This window comes from Peromyscus leucopus, chromosome 1 (genome assembly GCF_004664715.2).
Source record: "Peromyscus leucopus breed LL Stock chromosome 1, UCI_PerLeu_2.1, whole genome shotgun sequence".
In the NCBI taxonomy this organism is placed as follows: Eukaryota; Metazoa; Chordata; class Mammalia; order Rodentia; family Cricetidae; genus Peromyscus; species Peromyscus leucopus.
In genome coordinates this window covers 113724775-113744702 of record NC_051063.1, presented here as the reverse complement: position 1 = coordinate 113744702, position 19928 = coordinate 113724775, and the positions used below count along the sequence as shown (strand labels likewise).

The 19928-nt window shown below is 37.8% G+C and overlaps 1 protein-coding gene and 1 pseudogene across 6 annotated transcripts in view; both read left to right on the top strand.

Moving 5' to 3' along the window:
* Window positions 1-19928, top strand: part of Dlg2 (discs large MAGUK scaffold protein 2) — a 1876145-nt gene that overhangs the window by 589407 nt on the left and 1266810 nt on the right. The window lies entirely within an intron of this gene.
* LOC119088303 lies at window positions 833-12442 on the top strand (annotated as a pseudogene).

Genomic DNA, 19928 nt, shown 5'->3' with positions numbered 1-19928 from the left:
ACCATCCACTAACTGAAGAGATATTGACAGCTGATTGCTCCTGGACATGGGAAAACCATTCTTTTGGGAGGACAAGGCTCTAGTGGTAGTGGCTGCTCCCACACCCATGAACATATAGATAAAACTGATAAAACTAAATAGACTTGGTAGGTTATTGAGGGGAGAAAAGGAGAAGAATTAGAACATAAAGGACCAGTCCTGCCACAACGATCTACCTCCATCTCTCACATTTCTTTGTGTGAGAACAAAAAACTGAGCTGATGTTTGTGTGTATGTGTGTGTGTGTGTGTGTGTGTGTGTGTGTGTGTGTGTATGTGTGTGTATATATATGTGTATATATATACATACAGGTCCAGTCCCCTCCTCCCAGGCTGAGCCAAGTGTCCCTGTATAAGCCCCAGGTTCCAAACAGCCAGCTCATGCACTGAAGACAGGTCCCAGTTACAATGCCTGGATGCCTCCCAAACAGATCAAGCTAATCAACTGTCTCACTTATCCAGAGGGCCTGATCCAGTTGGGGGCTCCTCAACTATTGATTCATAGTTCATGTGTTTCCATTCATTTGGCTATTTGTCCCTGTGCTTTTTCCAATCTTGGTCTCAACAATTTTCGCTCATACAAACCCTCCTCTTTCTTGCCAATTGGACTCCTGGAGCTCCACCTGGGGCCTGGCCGAGGATCTTCTCATCCGTTTCCCTCAGTCGTTGGATGGGGTTTCTAGCACAACAATTAGGGTGTTTGGCCATCCTATCACCAGAGTAGGTCAGTTCGGCCTGTCTCTAGACCATTGCCAGTAGTCTATTGTGGAGGTATCTTTGTGGATTTCTGTGGACCTCTCTAGCACTTTGCTTCTTCCTATTCTCATGTGGTCTTCATTTATCATGGCCTCTTATTTCTGTTCCTTTTTATGGGAGGAAAGAATCTCAAACTCTCCCTGATCCTGGAAGGGAATGAATATAGTTTCCTAAACAGTTTGCCTTTCTTTTTTTATCTTTCCTTTGGTTTCAGTCCCAAAGGCCTTTCTCCCAAAAGCCCCTTCTACCCAAGCTGTGCCTTGGTAACACCTCAGAGTTTACCATTGACATAGTCTTGATTTATTTTTCCCTTGGAGATTTCTGCCGTTACATATTATGTATTTTCACAAAGGCCCCAGTACTAGAGTCCTGCTAGTTACATCTGTCTTGCACCTTGATTTATACCGTGGAACAATTACATACCTTAAGCACATTTTAGAAATACATGGAAATATTTATAAAAATTCTCTGTTACAATTGACTGGGGAGAATTACTTGGTTTTAGGGGAAGGAGGTCAAGGGGGTGGTTAACATCCAGAAAGATGGGAAGTTATTATGCATAATTTTCAGCTCACAATGCTAGTAACTGCTTCAAGAAACACTGGACTGCCCATAACTGTGCATTCCCCCCTTGTCCTCTTCTATACCGTTGTAATGGTGTGAATGAATGTCCTGGCTGGTACTTGGAGGAGTATCAGCAGTGCTAAAAAGAAACAAACATCAGGTTCTTATTAGGCTATGTTCCAACATCATCATTTGGTTTCTAACTTTGATGACAAAGCATGGTCATACTGGAAAATTTGGAATCATTGATGATCACAGAGCTTAGCAGATTGTTGTGAGCCTCACAGTCAGGTTCAAAGAGTGTGATCAGCTCAGATTTGATGTGTAGTTCAAAGACCTAGAAAGGTGGCATAACAATCTACTCCTGTCCTGCCAGTTTGATTTTATTGTACTGACCTTAGCTGGCATCATGGTCCACAAAGACGGAAACCGGAAGCATGCTGTGGGAAAACCCTGTTATTCTTTCCTTTGGAATATAAAACATACATATAACTAGAATGTCCTGGGGAAAAAACACTTGCCCCTTCAACTGGGGGTTGTTTTATTTATCATAAGACCCTGTCAATGACCAGTCTGTGATCTCTCTTATTTGGCTTCATCCTAAGTGAAGGAGTATTTGGCAAAGAAGAAGCGAAGAAGCATGTTTGTCTGTACATTCCTTTTTCCTCTCCTGGGAAGCCAATAATGAGAACATGTCCTAGGTAGGCCAGAGATAGTTGTTTGCCCAAATACTTCCAGCCAGGAAAGTAAAAGCTCCACCAGGTAAAAAGAAGAATGCTTGTAACATTTTTTTTTTCTTCGCTGCTGTTAAATTGCCATACTTAAGGGGATACAAAAGGCTCTACACTGGCTAGAGTTGTCTAGGTGAGTGTTGGTCAAGGTTTTAGAAAGCAGTGTATAAAGGGAGAAGGAAGATTTCTGCTTGAGATAAGACAGAGAATGGCTGTTTTATTTTTTCCCTAAATGATTAAGGCACTTGTAGTATATAGGGGTCTTTGCTATTTAGCAAAGTATCCAGTAAAAGGGGTTCAGAGGAAGCCAAGAAAGAGGCATAGAAAAGTAAATCCTGGAGCCACGGGGGTTAGGCGAGGTAAAGGAGGGAAGAGAGCTGACAGAAGTAGAGAGCAGATTGCACATCTACCACTTAGTTAAGGATTTGAATTTTACCTTCACGCCTGATCTACTTTGGGAAACTCTGGTGTTCGTTCATTTCAGTTTGGTTTTTTACTTAAGGGAAAAAAATCAGTTTTTACCCATTCGAGAAATACAAACTAGTTTCCAATATGCCTATTTTTAAAATGAAGTTTGGTATTTTTAAACTATGAATGAAAAGATCTGACAGGAACAAACCTACCTGATGTCAACCTCTTGGAAGGTCTTGCATCAATCTATTGTTTAAATTCTATTAAAACAATGTCTAGAAACAACCTAAGTATCAAAGATGTGAGAAATCATCATTCATGTCCGTGGTTACAGCCAAGAAGGATATGGAACAGCAAAACACTGGGAAAGGAATTGAACTACTTACTGTTAATGCCTGCAACTGGATTTAAATGAAAGAAAAAAAAATGAAGTGCCAAAGGTCTCTGAAGTGAATAGCAAGTCATTTTATTTGACTTTTTAATATTATGTCTTGGAATGTTTTCAAAATCAAGTCTTGTAACCTATTGTCAAGAGGAGATAATAGGAAGCTCTGCAAATGTCAAGGCAAAGGTCACATCTAACACATTCGTCTCCAGGTCTGACCAGCAAAAATCTTTATCATTTTTCTCTTCCCAAATTCACTTATCCCGTAACTCTCCTAGGTTAGTTTAAAGACAGGATGACAGATTCTGGCTCCTGATTGGTCACGGCATGCTGCTGCTTTATATTTGGATATGTTCTCCTATGCTTCATACCATTACTTACTAATACCTCTGGCTCACTCAAATAGAAGTTGTATTCATTTATTTTGTTGTTTTGTTCTAACTCTAGCTTTTGGAAATATGCCTTGCATAATAGTAGATGGTAAGCAATTGTTTTCTGGGAAAAAATGAGTGATTCGTTTCCTTAGTAATTCCATACTGCAAGTCTAAACACAGTAAAATATGGAAAAATGTAGGCCATGCTGAAACTTTCTGTGCATGATCTTCCAAGTTACCTAGTATCAGGGCAAGCATTCTGAGCATTCTTAAACACCAAGAGAAAAGGTTAAAATTTAAAATTTCAATGATGCCCGTGTCCTAAACTTCTTAGATGTTCTTTGGAAGAAATAAATGGCACAGTTGCAGTACTTACTATGTGGGAGAAAGGGTGTGTGCTATTCCATTTGTTTGTACAATGCATTTTCAGCCTCTGAGCAATAAGCCAGTGTGAGGCAATGTCTTTATCCTTTAGTGATCTTATTTTCATGCTGGCTAAAAAGGTGGGAAATGCAGCTTCCACAATTTTAGGATGAAGCAACTACATCTCAGGCTATTCAGGTTACACCATTTAATTTGCTGTGTAGATGGCTGACTGACACAGGAAAAAGATTTGAAATTAGTCTCCAGGAAGGCTGGTCACTTTAATGACTGGGCCTCCCCATGGGATTTGCATTTGGAAGTGGTGGATGTTGGGGCTAAGCACTCAACTCCTCTTAAGGCTTCTGGGTCACAGGCTAGCAGCTGAGCCTCCTGCTGACCTTTCCAGGCATTTTCCTGGAGTCAGGTTGGGGCTTTCTTGCCCAGCTTAAGGATGATTTCTTTCTCTAGTGTTTGCCCTCTTCCTGGTGAGCTACATCTGGTCCATTTATTTTCTTTCACTGTGACTACCACATTATCTCTTTGTCCCAAGTGATTCACAGTATGATTCTTGTATGGGCTTTTCGAAACTCGCTTCACAGTACTCTTCTTATTTTCAACTTGCTTGTTAAGGGCCTTTGAAGTCGGTTATTTTCCTAGGCTGTCACTGATTTGGAATTTTTCTAGAAACATCTGCCAGTATAGAATATTTTATGGTGAGTGTTTATCTATTTGAATACCAAAATTCATGGCTGCTAGAAAGACTCAGGGATTAAAACCAACTTACTTTCAATATTATGATTAAAATGTATTTTGAATCTGAGAGTTAATACTTGGTAATAAATGGAAAATTGTGACCTTATTTTTTAAGGATGACACATGAAATATTCTGAGACACAGCATGCAATCATAGGGACAATCAATAATAATGACTATTCACAGTTGAAACTTCTATGGTAAACCTCAATAATTTTGCTTTACACAGCCACATTTGATGCCTTCCATTATTCAGAACCCATTTTGTTCTTTCCTAATCGTGTTTCATGTGTACTGTAATAGTAACTTTTTCATTGACATGACTCTGAAAGAGCAACTTAGAGAAAGAAGAATTTATTCCATTCATGATTTCAGTGATTTTAATACATGAAAGGCACGCTCTACTGTTTTAAACACATGTGTCAAGGCAAAGGGAAGCTAATGACTCCTATGAGCAAGAAAGCCAAATGAGAAGGGGACCAGAGACAGGGGGATGCTACAAGTGACCCACTCCCTTTAAGCGGGCCCATTGCTGAACATTTTCATTTCATTCCTATAATACCAATTCGTGGGTTCATCCATTCATGAAGTTGGAGCTCATGTGATCCAATCATTTCCCAAAAGCTCCACTTCCGAGAACTGTGTCAGTAGCCAAGTCTTCAGTACATGAGTTATAAGGGACACTTCCTATCCAAACCATAACATGTATCACACACACACACACAAACACACACAAACACACACACACACACACACACATACACACGCACACACGCACGCACATGCACATGCACACGCACACACACATGCACACACACACTGCACAGAGCTTATAACACCAGCTCAACTCTTGAATGTCTCTGCTATTTACTCAGTCCTGAATATAAGTTTAACTCCCACTCTTGCTTATTCTTTTGTAAGATAAAACTGCCTTGAGCTATTAATAAGTTATAAATTCTGGGAAGCTGAGAGTTGTCTTATGTTTCTCAGAGGTTCATGGTCTAAAATACATCATATTTTTGTTTGTTCATTGTTTTTACATTAAGTAGGGATTTGGCTATCCTTAAGGGTCTAATTGAACCAAAAATTTCACGTTGTTTGTGTGGCAAGATGTATTATAAGGAATTATCAAAGGAGCGCCTGATCCTTGCTGATCTAATAGCTGACTGACAGCTATTGCAAAGACTGAGACAGATGCAGAAAACCCCAACCATCAAAGTTATTTGCTGAGAAGCCAAAGAAAGCCAGAGGCAGCCTGAAGAAGCACTAGTATTTCAAGAGGTAGTTTTATGGAGGACTCATTCTCAATATTTGTAGGAGATTTCTTATAACAATCCTTCATTTTGAGAATGCAATCTAACCTCAGAGTCACACACAATTTTGTGTCCTGCCCTTGAACAAATGGGTTCTAGTCTTTCCTCTGCTTCTGTGAAGTGAGTATAGAGTTACTATGGTGAACCCATCTTTTAAGGAAGACATTGATAAAGAAAACTGGATTGGCTTCCAAAAATTAAATAAAGAAAGCCTTGATCATTGCTCACTTGTTACATTTTTTTTTCTTTTAGTGAAGACTTTCAGTGTTTGTGATAACTGAGTACAGTTTATTTCTCAACAGTCGATACAAGGAGATGGGAGGAGCCTGATATATTAAAAAGACCAACTTAAATTCGTTATATAGTGGAGCAAATTTCTTAGCTTGTTTCATTTTCAAGTATTCCTCTAAAAAAATGGATTATAGGAAATGGCAAAAAAAAAAAAAAAAGGAAAATGAAAATCTCAAGGAAAAACCATTTACCCCTTCTAAAAGAAAGTTAATTGTTGAGTGACAGACAGCATAGGATTGATCCATGGTAGAATGAAGATCATGACATTCATAATTAAAAATTTTTCATTATTTTTTTCTATTTCCTAGGTGACCAAGGCCTCAGTGCCTCTTTTAACTATCTTCCCTAAAAAGCCCCATCTAGTTGTATGAAACTCATTAGCACTTATTTACCACTGCTAAGTTTCTTCTCCTACAGAAACTTTAATTCTGGGCCATTGACCTATATCCGACTGCCTCATCAATGTCTTCACTTTGATGGCTTTAGCAGTGTCAGATCACTTCACAAAGTTTATTATTTCCAACTTATCAACTTATTCCTCCAGTGTTCTCCACCATAGGGACTGGCCAATCCACTTGGTATTTGATTATACTGATTCCAATGACTCTTCTTTCTCACTGGCCACCTTTAATGTATCAATTTTGATTCCTCCTTCCTTCTTGAATGTGTCCTTTAGTCTCTGCTACTATCATCTTTCCTAGTTTTTTTGACATCTTTTCTAATCCTGATAAATCTACACTGCATGCATCAGCCAAAATTCTATGCAAGAGATATTTATGTATGTGAAGTATTCACCATTTCTTTCTCCTAAGGCTCTTCTCCTTTAGTTCAATTGTTAATTTAATTCACATTTCTTTCAAGGAAGTTTTCCTTACTGGCCACAAATAGAATTTTCTATTACATAGTCTCACTGTCTGCCTTGTTAAACTTTAAGGTTGCTGAAGATAAATGCCAGTTTTTTTTTTTTTAAATTTCTCTCTATATTTTTTCCAGCATAGGAGAATATATAATTAAAAAATATATATTGCAAAACACAAAGAAGCACTGAGTGCCATTGTGTGTACTTCCTGGATCCTCTTTATAAACATGGATAACATCCTATTTTGGTCCCTCCATGTTTTATATGATCCTGTCACCTAAAGGTGCTGCCTCACAGAAATCTTTAGATTTCACTAATAGCTTCCTTTGCCCTGATAATCTTTTAAGTAAACTGAGAATCCTAGTTTTCACGGTTAGCTTTCTGAGAGAGTTTTTACCAAGGCTCTTGTTCATAAGAAAAATGACAAATGATGTCGGGGTTCAGTTTTCCCTGGAGTAACATCTGTGTTTGTATTTGGGCTTGAGCACTTCCTTGGAGCTTGTTAAAGTCAGGACATTTCAGTGAGATAGGCTATTTTGGAAGCTTAGCCATCACAATGAATGATTCTGCTTCATATCCATGGACTAGACTGTGGTCTCTTCCTTAGTTTCTAGTTCATCTGGTAATTTCATGTAGAGGAGTAACTAGCTATGCATGTTAAGATTCAGGATACTCTTTTTAGGAAAAAGTAACTAAGAAGCCAAAAGGCTGTGTGGTGTTAAGTCAGCCTCAAGACATATTTCAAAACTACTGAGAAAAAGAGCAAATATCATATCTCTACTTGTGACAACAAATTCCTAGTGAGTGAGTCCCTTTTACCATTTCAGGAAATTGGGTTTTTGTTTGTAGAAATCCTCAAAGTGCTACAGAATTGGATGTCTTCTGTTCTCACAGGCCTTACCTGGGTTTCATTTCCGGGTTTGGGCAAATATATTAGTCACATATAATGTTGTGAATTACCGTGCACTTTTGGTGGTTTAAAGCAACATACAATTGTGATCTTACATTTCCTGATGCTTGAAGTCTTACAGGAATAAAGGAAAGTTTCAGTAGGACTGAAGTCTCTCTAGAGGTTTCAGAGGCAAATCCCTTTCATTATCTTTCTGGCTTCTAGGGGCTGCCTACATTCCTTGGCTCTCTACCTTTCAAATGCATCCCACTCTATCCTCTGCTTCCGTCAGCACATCTCCTCCTTTTGACTCCTATCTTCCTGTCTCTCTTTTAAGGATCTGACATTTACATTAGGCTTACCTGGGCATCCCCGGATCACAGTAACCTTCCATTTCAAGCTCCCTTAGTTAGCCACAACTGCACACATCCTTATACTATACAAAGGAACCAATCTGAAGGTTCTGGGAATTAGTGCACAGATAGCTAACAGGCTGGTATTCTTTTTGCCATGCTGAAGTATATTTAACAATTCCATATTTATAAAAATGCCACCCAGTCAAAAGTAAAGTCTAGAAATAAAAGTTATAGGTTTTTTTTTTTAATCTTGGTACCTTAAGGACATGAGTTTTCCTTCCCTTCTTATATGTCATATATATACCAAAGTTGCTTATTGTCAGTCCTTTAATTAAATTTCTGTATGCTCAAATGTGAAGAATCATCATTTATTGGCTTAAATTATGTATCTGATCAATGGAAACTATCTTCTGAAACTGTAAATAGAATAAAGCTGTTTAATAATATGAGACCACACTCTCAATACTTACATTTGGAATTCTGCTATATATTATAGGTGACTAAAAACAATAGCTATTTTATGGAAGCTAATATAATTCAGCCCAATCTTTAAAGTGCAACCTAGATGTTGTCCCTTTGATTAAATCATTACTGACCTCCTTAGAGAGAAGTGGATATTACTTTCACTTTGTTATGACAGAGTCATGTATACCACCGTATTACAGCATTTACTACATTGGTGTATTGATCTGTTTATTTCCCAAACTACCTGCAAATTCCCCAAGGGCAAGGACTGTGTTCTGCTTTTCTTAGTGCTGATACTGCCTGTAATAGTTCCTGACATGGTGGTGCACTGTTCTTTCCTGAGGGAACAGTTCTTTGTGTAACCCTTCTTTGGCATTAGCTGTCTAGCTATGCCTTAACACCAGTTGAGGAGATGATAAGAAGACAAGTGGAATGAATATAGAAGGATGATCAGAATCCATCCTCATTCCCTGGAAAACAAATAGTTGCTTATGTCAATATGAATGAGAACAGATAAATTATTTTCTATCATAAAGCTTAGTGTAATGTATGTATGATTGGAGCAGATGCACACATACATATTCTGGATTATTGACAGAATAAACATTACATCAGAGAAATTAAGTAAGACATAAACAGTTTAGTGAAAATTTAAAATATTGTATTGAGAAGAAATTAGATCTGAACTTGGAAGCTCTATAGGTAAGTTCAGGCATATGAATCTGCTAAAATTAACTGTCCCAGTAGATACACATTCAACCTTACTCTCTTTCAGCTTGCTTCTTGACATACAGAAATGACATGTGCTTATTTCCTAATTATCTTCACCCCTTTGGTTATTTAGCAACTCTCTGATGGCTTCTTGGCATTTCACTGTATCAGCCTTCCTTTTAAGAGGTTTGGCCATAGACTCACACCTACCAAAAAGGAAGATTGTGTTGCACAGTGTTCATTTAAGTTCTAGAGTGTGAGTAACAGACTATGATATTAAACCAATTATGTGTGTGTAATTTTTGAAAAATTATTCATTTAACTAAATAGAAAATTAGAGTAAGTGCTGTCAAATAGCTTGAGAAGATAACTGAGCTGTTTCAGGGGCTAAGACAGCCCAGTAAAATAAAATAGTGTTAGGAGGAATGAAAATAGGGACTGAGGTAGGGAATGAGTCTCAGTGTAATACTTTGTCACTGGCTTGCTATATTGTAACATTGACTGAGGAACATGATAATAAGACAGGTTGAATGAATCTAGATGAATGACCAGACTCTATTGCCATTCCCTAGAAAATAAATCTGAGCACATGCCATACTAATGAGGATCAATAAGTAATTTTCTAACATAAAGTGTAGTGTAGTGTATGGCCAGAGCAGAGCAATATGCACACTTTCTGAATTATTGATAAAGTAAGCATGACATCAGAAGAGGTAAGGAATTATAGTGTGTGTGTACATATGCATACATATTCATATTTTTCTTTTGGACTTTTTGAGACAGAAAATGGAGCCAAGCTCACCTTTTGTCACTATGTGAGCTACTATATTCTAAGGGCTCTCTAAACCATGCTGGCAGATACTGGGAATCCTGAGACCCATTTGGATGTTGATGTTGAACCAACATTGCAGACCCTTTCAGTTCTCTACAAAATTAAGTGTCTAGGTTTCCAGTTGAGATTCTAATACCTGAGATCTCTTATGTAAGATCTTAATACTGTGACTATGAAGAAGTCTCTGAGTATCATCCTTGTGGATCTCATGTTTGGACAGTCATGTTAGTGTAACTTTTGGCTATAGCTTCTGACATCCCTAAGAGCCAGAAGATCGGGGAGTATGGTATGACATTGTGTCTCCTAGGGGGCTGTTCTGCAATGTTCCCTGAGCCTTTGGTATTTCATGTATGTGTCTATTGGGTCCTGGCTCCACAACTCTGAGTTGTGATTGGTTGTGATTCTTATAAGAGTCTTAATACTAATTTGCTTCCTCTTCTTTGTTTGCATGTATTGTCTGAAAAGTGTAAAAGGCTCCTATTCCAGACATATGCTTTTCCCTGAAGGAACAGAATAATACATTAATTGGACAATCTTGTTACATTTGTATTTTGTCTTATTCTGCATAAGAAGGGCAGAATATTTGTTACTATTATATATGAGACATATATGTTACTATAATATATGACACACATATATATATTGCTACATATATGTATAGATTAATAGATAAAGGTATTTATTATATCTTGTGGCAATGGATACAAATACACATAAGGAAAGACATTAATATACTCACGCATCCATCTATGTGATAGATTATCAGTGTTCCTTATTGTCAACCAGTACTGTGAGTTATTTGGGGAATGATTCAGAAGAGATCAAGAGGAATGATTTTTCAAGTAGACATTTTTCTCTAAAAGAAAATTTAAAAATCATTCATGTTGCTTTCTCAACCCACTAAGTTGAGGGAAAAGGAATATAACATTTGGAAAGCTGTTATAGGTTTTCTAGTCCTTTCTTCACTGGGTGACATTTGAAGGTTGGAGAGCTGGTCCTTGCACCGGAGCACATATAATGGTTGATGTCTCTGACAGTTCCCATGCAGCTTCATGGGGTTCTCTAGTTTTACTTCTAAAACTTTACAGTCCCTAGGGTTTTACAGACTTCATTTGTTTTCCTTGAATGGTGTGGTTCGCTAACATTGTGCTGAAAATGTTAGCTACACATAAATCTATATATCTATCTTCATGGCAGAGGGGGTGCTAACAGCTGTGCATGTGTAACATTGAGGTTAATATTTTTCATCAAACCCTCTCTATTTTTTTATCCTCTTGCTTCATAGATTTTAATTTTATGTCTCAGGCACCCATGTAGTAACCAGAAAGACTATGGAATTGACTGCTTCCATCTTTGGCTGACACATGGGCATCTTGAAAATGAAATATGTAATAAGAAAGCCCTTTTGTGGTTAAATATAGGAGTCTCCCCTCTGTAATATCTTGATCTATCACTATAATTCCCACAGGCATTTTTCCATAAATACAATTACTACTTAGAAGTGATTATTAAAAAAATATGCTTTAGAAAAACCCTGACCTGTCAAATTCAAATTCACAAAACTGATGCGCTAGTGGCAGGTTAGCAAACCGAACACTGGCTGGCTGAGGACCTACTTGGTGCCTAACAACCTAACTACTTTGTGTAGTAATTTCTTCTCTGAGATATTGGTCATCTCCTGAGTTATATACCTCATCTGTAAATAAACCATACACGTCTATCTGGGAAGCCTATGTCTCCTTAAGCAATCATTGTGCTGGTCCTAAGAAGTCCTCATTTTTTCAGATGTTTGCAAGAGTTCCTTGATTGCTTTCTAAATTTGACATCTTTCAGCATAGGGAATTATTAATCATACCAGTGAGAAGTTGTACCATTTCTTATCCTGTGTTCCCTAAATCCATAGAGAGTTCTTTTTTCACTAAGAGATTTTTTTTAAAGCCAAAAGAATGAATAATGAATTTTAATTTTATTGTTGTAGGCTCATGCTCTGTTTTAAGTGAGGACTGTGGCATTGACCATGTAGGCTGAATGGAGAAAAGGCCAAGGGTTGAAAGAAAACACATATGCTTTGAAAGGTTTCTTTGCTTATTTAAATGGTTTTTACCTCTAAAAATTGTTTCTTGAGCCTGGAATTTGAGAAAGAAGAGATTTGACAGGGTTATTGGATAATCTGTCTACTTCAGGAAGAGACCTTGTTTTACATTCTTGCTCCCCATACCTAGCAAATCATCAATGATCAGGATACCCCTCTAGTTCTCTTCCATGATTTGGAAGGTCAATTACTTACCTTTGGTGCATTTAAACTTTTAAGGTTTGACAAGGCCACAGTCTCTGTGATACCCACCAATTCTCATTGACCACTGTCTCTTTTCCACTATGGTTGTATGACTGACAGTTAGTGCCATTGCTCTGCATTTTCAGTCCTTTGCAAATTTTCACTTTATTCTCATGATGCAGGTGATTCTCAACCTTAAAAACCTGAGACAGAAAATATGGCTCCAATAGTATGAAAGTATTTGGTGTCTAATACCTGCCGAAACTGAACTTCTGATTAAAGATTGCCTACTAATTCTCAAGTGATAAGTGAACACTGATTCCCCTGCTCACTATGGATCATATTCTGCTACGAAGGAATAGAGTCTGTATTCAGACCCTGGTTAAACCTAAAGACTAAAAGGAAATTAGCATCAGATAAATTCCAGTTTGGCTTCAAAGAGCAACCCATGAATTCTTTGAAAATGCAGAAAGTAGAACTGAATCCACTGGATTATGTTATGTCTGTTGTACTGTAATTACAAGTAGGATGGACTCGGGACTATTTTACACACATGAATCCCTTATTTCTAAATAGACATGAGGTATCAGACAATAGAATGTGTTTGATCTATTTTTTTTTTAGATAGATTGAGGCAAACCAGTTGTTGTGTGTTTTCCTAGGGAGATGCTACACACACCTACTCAACCAAGATGAGAAGCTCAAAAAAGAACAAAGTACAAATACAACTGAAGTCCAACTTGAACCAATGAATTTAATTGGGGTTATTTATAGGAATAAGAGTTAAGAGTTACTTACAGGAGCCGAAATGACTCGAAGACAGTTGTATCACCAAAGCCCACCCCAGCACAGGTGACAGCTCACAAAAGCAGGGAACCTAGAGCACCCTGCACAGCCTACAGGTTGGAGAGTGTTTTTGCCATGTGACTCAGTTAGTTGGTCTGTGCCTCTTCCAGTCAGTTCAGCTGGTTTCTGCATCTTTCAGGCACCTGATCTGATCTAAGAGTCTTCTTTGCAGCTTGTCTTCTGTGAGGGTGGCTCTAGTGACTCCGGTCAGTTTCGGGGAATTTCTGAAGCTATTTTGAGTTGTTTACCCTCCTGCTTAAGGCACTTCTCTGCTGGATAGGATTTTTTAATCCCAGAGGAAACTTTTACACACCACCAGTCTATACACATAATATATTGTTCATTTATTCATCAAATCTTTACACAGTACCCCACATGCAGTCAATATGTTCAGTAGTACATGGGAAACAAGAAGAGGACAAATACAGCTCTCACCTTTAAGAACCGTAGTGTTAAAAGGTGATTAACATTTGAGTCAAATTTACATCCACTTCTGCTCTCTACCAGGATCACATTCAACATGTCACTATACATCTTATGGATTCCAGTTTCTTCACTTTTCATGTATGACATAACAGAGGGTGGAGAGATATCACCATGAGATCACTTGCTGCGCATGAATAGAAACCTGCATTTGCATACCCAATGCCCACCTAACAAACTCAGTATGGTTAGTTTCTAGTAGCCTCACCTAACCTTGGGCAGCCAACCTAGAAAGATAAAGGAGACATAGAAGGAGTAGGGTCCACATGGGTGGAATAAAGATGGCAAGTTCCAGATTCAGTGAGAGACCCTGTCTATAGGGAATAAAGTGAGAATCCTCTGAGTTCCACATGCATGCAGGGTATGCATACACATCACTTATACCACAAATATACATGAGGTGTGTGTGTGTGTGTGTGTGTGTGTGTGTGTGTTAACTATCTCATCAGAAGGAGAGAATGTGAGATAGCCTTAATCTTCAGTTATGTTTCCTCCTTTCTGCTCCATCATCACTGCTTCATAAATAGAACAAGAAACAGGGTTAACTCACTTAGCTGAGGACAATGTGGTTTGGTAAAGATGGCCTATGTTTTTGGCTAGGTCAGACAATGACAAAATAATACTCCTACCAGCCTCTGTAGCATCAGAGTGCTTTCTGTTATACATCATACACCACACTGGACTCTTTCTATGGTGAAGGTTACTTTCCATATCTCAGTGTAATATTGCTCCAGTGACAACTAGCACAGTGATGGTCAAGTCTCCTTTTGCAGAAAAGACTAAGGATCTTTTGGCTTTATAATGGGTTTCTTCCAACAAATCTGTAGGCTAAAATTAATTTTATTTTTTCTTTTCATTTTGGAAGGGTTAGGCACACATTAGGTCATGTGCAGGAACTGGCAACCATTCACAGTGACTTTACTGGTGCTTCTGTTGTCAGTGTGCCAAGAAGATTGGAACAATGGGGGCTCCCACAGAAAGAGCTCAGATTAACTCAGTTTGCATGTAATTGACTACAATTTGAGATTGCCCTAGCTTCTATCATTCAGGACCTGTATAGGAAAAAAAATGGTTGTTAGGAGAATCCTATCTTGCTTAATCATTCTCCCAACCTTTTGATCTTCTTCCCTGTTGATAATCACTACTGAGCATATTTCTTGCTGCTGAGAAGGTGGGCAGGCGCTGCAGCAGCCCACAGCAGATTCTGAGGTACCTCCTTAGGGGGTTGGCAAAGGATACCTCGTGAAGCTGAGAAGTTCTTTTAAAAATGTGTTTGTTTCCTTCACCCTAGAGAGTCTGAGCAATCAGTTTTGGGCTTTTCATTTCTAGACTGTTTATGCTTATAAAGTGAATAATTTATTCAATGTATGAGAGTGGGCTTTTTTTGCCCTAAACATTTTTAGTTTTGATGGCTAATTTCCATATATGCTAAAGGAGATTTTCAAATTGATTAGGAATTTTTTTTTCTTTGAGCCAGTCCATGCAAATTGTCTCCTCTGCAGACTTCTGTTACGTATTTTAAGTTGACTTTTTTTAAAATTTTAACTGGAAGTCAACAACTTTCTATTAATTTCCAAAACTATAATCAAATATATTGTTATCTGATGTGCTGGTTAGTTTTATGTCAACTTGCCAAAAGCTATGAACATATCTGGGCAGACTGAATCTTGAGAAAATGCTTTTGTAAGATTGACCTGTAGACAAGTTTGTTGTTCATTCTCTTGATTGGTGATTGATAGTGGGGTACTGCACATTGTGGGTGGTGCCATCCCTGGGTTGGTGGTCCTGGGTTCTATAGAAAACAGGCTGAAAAGGCCGTGAGGAACAAGACAGTAAGCATCACCCCTTCATAGTGTCTGCATCAGTTCCTGGCTTGAGTTTCTTTCCTGACTTCTTTGGATGATGAACTATGATGGAGAAATATAAGGGAAATAAAAAATACTTCTGCAAGTTGCTTATGGTCATAGTGTTTTATCACAGTAACAGAAACTATGACACCTGGCTATATTTAGAATTTGAGATAATTGAAATGTATCTAGACTATTTGACCCAAAGCAGCTACCTCCCCCATATCACTGATGGATGTAGTACAAAACAGAGACAGCATAAGCATTACTAGCTTCTGCATGTCCAGATACAGGGCACAGTAAAAGATGTCTTGGTGATTATGTCTTAGAATGACAACCCAAAACACTGTTGGAAGTAGATTTTGTTCCAATAATCTAGGTCTTATAGAAATGTCTAGTGAAAGGAAGGGGTATGACAATTGGGCAGGATGCTGTACCCATTTGTGAACATGTCTTGCTTTATTATCAATATGCAGTGGAGATACAGAAAAAATCAGGAGAATGGTGTCATCTCTGTCTCAGCTTGGTAGTGTTATGTTTTATGTAGTTGTTTCATTAGAATGACAAAAGAACATTTTATGCTGTATTTGTTATGAATAAAAAACATGTTTGAGTACTTCTAGTCTTTTGAATGATATTTAAGCCAAGTGTCTTGGAAATGTTTATGTGTTCTGTAAATCACTCCTCCAATGTTTATGGATGTTCATATCTGTATGCCACCATTTAATCTATTTTATCTAAATACATTATTCTTTCTTGTGTGTGTGTGTGTGTGTGTGTGTGTGTGTGTGTGTGTGTGTGTGTGTGCTTATAAGCATACACATATGTACAAGTGGGTGGTTTGTGTGTAGGTGTATGAGGACATGTGTATGAGTACATGTGTATGAGTATATGTGATGGTAAGCATCAAGTTTTGTTCCTTGAGAAAGCAACCCATCTTATTTTGTTTTGTTTTTTAGACAAGATCTCATACTGGTCTATAGCTAACAATTCAGCTGGATGGGCTAGCCAGCAAGCCCCAGGCATATGCTTGTCTTTGCCTCAATAGCAGTAAGATTACAAGCATAAACTACCATGCCCAATTCTTTGTTTGTTTGTTTTAAAGGGTTTCTGGGGATTAAACTCAGCTCTTCTGTTTACATGGCAAGCACTTTGCTGACAGAGGTATCTCCATAGATTCCTCATTCTTTAGGGAACTTTTTCTTGCAGTGAACCACTTCAGATACTATCTCTCTGTAAAGCTTTTCCTGACCCTCCAGGCTGGATAAACGGCTCCTGTTTTTTTCCACCCTAAATAATTAGTTGCATCTCAATTACCATACCTGCTACTTGCTCTGTAATTACTTGTTCACATGCCAGATTCTAGCTAGACTGTTAGGCATATGTTTTGTAGACATGAAGTAGGTCTAGCAGAAAAACAGTAAGTTCCTTACTTAAGGCTGTCATAGTTCCAAATTATATATAGAGAGAATACAAAATGTGCAAATATGATGATGATGATGGTAGTGGTGGTGGTGGTGGTGGTGGTGGTGGTGGTGGTGGTAGTGGTGGTGACAGCTAAGAAGAGAGAATAAGGAAAATCAAAGGTATAAATAATCAGACTTTGTGAGCAGAGAACATTTACAGAAAAAGACAGGAGATAGGCAGGTTAAAGTGTGGAAGTGTGTGTATAGGCTGTATTTGTTCTATTACTAAGGACTGTGGTCATGAGTTCTGTCTCTGAGACTCATGCTTGGCAACATTAAGAGAAAATTATAGAATAGACACAAAACTGACAAATGAATTTATTTATAGCTTGGACCTGAACTGAAGAGAAGGAACTTCTCATTCTGTCTTTACCTTGTCCAATGTCGTGTTATAACTTTACAGAAAAAACAGATAGCCAGATAATGTGCTTATATAGGTGTAGCATTAGACCTACAATACAGGAATGTGGGGATAAATCTTTATCATGATCCTAGATGCCACGATCTCTGGGAGTGACCATGATCATTCCCATAAAGGCACTATATATAACATAATGCATTCTTTTGGCACACAGTCAACAAACAATCAGAAAACAAGGCTTATTATATATAGCAGGTAAATAAAATAAGTACTACAATTATCAAAAGCAGTGGCCCTCTCAAGCAGAGGAAATCTGATGATTTGATCCAGGATGTCTATGCATATAAAAGCACCTGGAGGAAAGACACATTCTGTTTGCTCAGTTTGAGGTGTATATTACTGAGAATACTTAGTTGAAGGACATAGTTAAAGAAAAAAATGCTTGCACATATCTGGACATTTTTTATTTAAGGTCATGAAGCATTGAATTCAAAGGATTGAAATGATGGACAGGAACAATTATGGGAATGTTCAACCTGAAGCCAAAGAAAAGGACCTACAAAATTAGTATAAGAGAGTCTCCCCAAGAGGGCCTGTTTCACTGACTAGCTATTATTAAGTGTTTTCTCTGTGGAGTTGGATGTAAGAAAAAACAAAACCTCTGTCTATTTCTTAGGGTCCCATTAAGGCTCCATATGTCTTCAAGTGAGGATAAAACAGACATTTTCCTACATGAACATATGCAATAGTCTCAAGGCACCTTTACAGTTTCTGAGATAATTAATATACACTTGTCTGGTCAGAAGAGACACAGGTTGGAGGCATTTATCTCTTCTGAAGACTTCATAGTTCTCTTCTTAAATATAGTATGCACAAAAAAAATAAAATAGAAAAAAATAAAGCTAGGTTATGACAGTGGACATCTAGGACACCAGAGCTTGAAATGGATATAAAGGATCAAGAATTCAAGGTCTTATTGAACAACATAAGAAATTCAAAACTCTATCTCAAACACACACACACACACAACAACAACAACAACAACAACAACAACAACAAGAAAAACAAAAACAAAGAAACCCATGCCCATTGTCCATAATAAAATAGTTGAGCTACAATTTATGGAATTTATTCCTCCATGGTCTCTAGCTTTATTTAAGAGTTATATAGAAAGTAGCCCTTTCTGTCTAGTCCACTGAAATTGTGAGAAACTTTATAACAAAATTCTATGTGTTTTATGTAATAGAATTATTGTCAGAAAAAGTTAAAGAGCCACACTTTAAAGGTGTGCAACTGTCCCTATTTGAAGTATAGGATAACTTAGAGTCATTAAGCAACTGGTCCAAGACAACAAAACAAAGCATGCCGTGTTTGACATAGGTCCTCTTTGTGCTGTAAGTCTCATGGCCTTTTACTTGAACATGTATGTCTCCTGTTGTATCTCTTTCTTAGCATTTATCAATTGCTTCATCTTTTCTGCTTTGTGGTTTGTCATTAGACTCTGAAATTCCTTAAAGTCCTTGTAAGTTGATTTCTTCCATGATATATTGTCTTGTGAAAATAATTACATTTTTATTAGCAACTCTGCATGGGGATTTTTGATATACATGTTAGATTACAGAGTGAGTCACGTGTGCATAAATGAGGTTCAAACCAGACAATGAAAAAATTATCAGATTAACTATTAAATAAGTATGCCAATTTAGCTTATTTCTATTTTTTAGCATACATTAATGTATGTCAGAATATAAGGAGAAGCCTACTCAAGATACTCTAGTAGGGAGTCTCTGTAAAGAAGAAGAATAGAGAGTTTTATTGAGGGAAATTGTCTGAATTCTTCAAATAGGGAATTTTAGATGAAGAACGTGCCCTTAGGAAAGGTCTAAATGACAAGAGCTGGCACTGGGTCAGAATCTATTAGAAGAATGAAATTGGAAAATCCATTAGGCTGCAGGCTTTTAAAAATGGAATTGTGAACTTTTGCATCCATATAAACAGCCAGGACTGAAAAAGGAAAGGTCAGCTTTAAACTCTGATGAAAGGATCTACATTAAAAAGGTTTGGCAATTTCAACTGTCAGGTTGTGATTGCTAATGACTCCATAGGGAAAGGGAGGAGAGGAATCAAGATCTAAGACAGGAGTGTTTATCTCTTCTCATGGGAGGAGGAGCTGGGCCAGAATTCAGTAATGTTTCTTAAACCACCTCTGGGCGCCAGTTTATACAGTGTGATGGTGAATTATCCATAGTAACCAAAACATAGGAATGACCAGTGAAGTCAGAAGTTACACAGAGGTAGCAGAGTTCATGTGTAAATAATATAGCTATACTGAGTTTCTCTCTTTCTCTCTGGGATCTTGAACATTTATTACTGATTTGAAAGATTGCATTTAGTTATCTATTGTGTGTGTGTGTGTGTGTGTGTGTGTGTGTGTGTGTAGACTCATGCACATCACAGCATGCATATGCAGGTCAGAAGACAGTTGAGAGGAGTCTTCCTCCACTGTGAGGGTCTTGCTGTCCAGGTCTATAGGCTTGACAGCACAGAGCCATCCCATCA